The sequence below is a fragment of the Ursus arctos genome, unplaced genomic scaffold, assembly GCF_023065955.2.
Source record: "Ursus arctos isolate Adak ecotype North America unplaced genomic scaffold, UrsArc2.0 scaffold_14, whole genome shotgun sequence".
Taxonomy (NCBI): Eukaryota; Metazoa; Chordata; class Mammalia; order Carnivora; family Ursidae; genus Ursus; species Ursus arctos.
In genome coordinates this window covers 34973859-34976597 of record NW_026622808.1, presented here as the reverse complement: position 1 = coordinate 34976597, position 2739 = coordinate 34973859, and positions in this window count along the sequence as shown.

The window sequence follows — 2739 nt, the reverse complement described above, 5'->3', positions numbered from 1 at the left end:
GGCCTCCTTGCTCCACACCCTTCCCAGCTTAAGTTGAGCTGGGTTGGCCTGGGCCTGTGCCAGGCTCAGAGCTACCCTCCTCCATTCTTGAAGAAGGGGACATCCAGGTTGCTCCTTCCCCAGCTGGGCGTTAATAAAGGGGACAAAGTCCAGAGCGATAGTGACCAAGATGTGTCCAGGTACTTCTCAATCCCCTTCCAGCCAGCTGAGAGGCAGGCAAGGTGAGTCTCCACGTGCGGAGGAGGCAGCTGGGTCCAGAGAGGCACTGGGACCAGTCCAGGGTCCAGGAAAAGGGCTCTGCCATGGGAGCGCCGGGCCCAGCTCTGCCCCATCCTCCTGAGGGGCCCTGGAAAGTGCCCAGTAGCCCAAGAGGAAGCATCAGGAAAGGTCAGCACATGGACTCAGACCCAAGAGCAGCCAGAAGTGAAAACTCAGTAAAGATGGTATTGGGTGCTTTGCCCATCTTTGGGCCTCACTTTTCTTGTCTGGGCAATGGGATCATAATCCCTGTTCTACCTGCCTCACAGAGCTGTTTGAGTGGTCAGAGGCAAAACAGAAGCAGAAAGAACTAGATTTTGGAACTAACTATGGGTTCCAAGCCTGGCTCTAAATCTTACTTGGCTTTGGGCAGGTCGCAATCTCTCTGAGGCTTGTTGTCCTCATTGTAAAGCTCTCCCAGCCCTGCCACTTGGGGTTGGCAGGAGGGTCAGGTGAAGTCATGGATTTCAGAGGCTTATTGTTTAAACCAGCAAGTCTCCAGCTCTCTGGGAGTTTCCTGTTTAATAGAGGGAAAGGTTGAGAAACAAAGAAACTCACATGGAAAGTGAAATAGAATGTTGTAAACAATTCCAGATGGAGGAGGAAGCTATTACTCCCCAGACGCTGAAGGAGGGGGGATCCCAGCCACCAGGAAGGCTTCCGGAAGAGAAGGTTCCAGCTGGAAGGGTGGGTCTACATGGAACCGAGAGATTTGATAAGTGGAGCCTTGAGTGGAAAGGTCCCTGGCCTGTCCTAGGGGGGTAGTGTGAGTCAGCCCGAATAGCTGGGCTTCAGGGATGCCGCCAGAATGTGAGGTCAGGAGGTCAGACAGAGGCCGTAAAAGGGCCACAGAGATTCCGGCGTCAGGGCTCAAGACCCATCACCAGGGCACTGGTCAGAACACATATTCCCTGGCAATGTCCCTTTGATCCTGCCCTAGGAATCTACATCTTCACCAGGCCTCTCGATAATGTGGGGGTGGCATATCTTAGGGCCACATCTTGGGGAATGTTTCCTGAGCGGTTTCCAGTTTGAGACTTTGAAGGGCAAGGGCTAAAGCCATAAGTTCTAACTCTGGCTCGACCCTAAACCTGTTTTCGCCTCCGTGAAGTGAGAGTACCCCACCTGCCATGCTGAGGAGTCTGGGCGGGGCCCATTCTGGCAGAGTTGTGACCCCTTTCCTGGGTTCAGCCTTCTTCCTCTCCTCTCCCTCTCCCCTTCTTTTTCCTGCCTTCCCTCCATTCCTTGCTCCCTTTCCTCCCGTACTGCTGTCTGGCCTCCCTCAGAGCTGCGGTACAAACCCATCTTATCACCAAGCTGCTGGAGTTCAGGCAAGGTCAGACCCCATGCTGGGGCCTGGCCTCCCCCATTTCTTCCCTCCACTCCAGTCTGCGCCATCATCGTCATCATTGTCGTCACCGTCGGGGCTGCTGCACGCAGCACTCACCCGGCTGTCAAGGCAGAAGGAAAATGTCAACCCCAGCCCCAGAACTCAGCCTTTTCTACTCTGGGCCCCAGAAGCTACTTGTGGTAGTGCCCGTCTGTGAGGGTCAAGGAGCCGACGAGGGAACTTAGACAAGCTTACGGCTTTCCTCTGGGCCTTAGTTTCAATATCCATCAGGCAAAAAAAAAATCCCTCCAGCCCCCCACCCCAAGGAGATCCAGATAGACATGGCACAGTTCTTTTTAAAAAAAAATTTTTATATTTTTAAAATATTTTATTTATCCATTTGAGAGAGAGAAAGCATGCATGAGCGGGGTGGGGGGGTGCAGAGGGAGAAGGAGAAACAGACTCCCTGCTGAGCAGGGAGCCCACCCCCGCTAGGCAAGGCTGGATCCCAGGACCGCAGAGATCATGAGATCATGACTAGAGCCAGAGCTGAAGGCAGACGCTTAACCACTTAACTGACTGAGCCGGCCAGCTGCCCCTGGGGACAGTTTTGAAGATGGGCAAAACCTCCAGCCTGTGCTGCTGCTGTTTGGTGTCGCCTTGGCTGTGAGCCAGCTGTGCTCCTTGGGGTGGCTGGCAACGAGTGGGAGATCAGCCTTGCAGAATGGCTAGAGATTCTGGAAACAGCTCAGTTCTGCCCTGGAGAGTTGGAAATGTGAGCTCCAGGGTTTACAGTAATAGGGTCCAAGAATTACCATAGGAAATGGAATTTAAGGGTTGGGCAGGGTAGGAAGGTCCTGAAGTCCCCAATGCCTGTCTTGTGTAGGCCCTTCCTTTGGAACCCTCTTAGGCTCTGGCCCACCGGGGACAGGTCTGGGCCTGGGTTTGTAAAGACAGCTTTGGAGCAAGGAGTGGGTTCTGACCAGCTAGGGGAGAAAGGGGCTAGGTTGGGGCAAAGCCGTCAAATCCTCCAGGTGTGTGTATCAGGGGGAATTGTACACAGGAAATAGCATCACCCCCCAAAGAGCAAACACTATTCTCCCAGAAAGCCCCAGAGGACACCTGAACCTAGTCTTCTAGGATAGAACCCA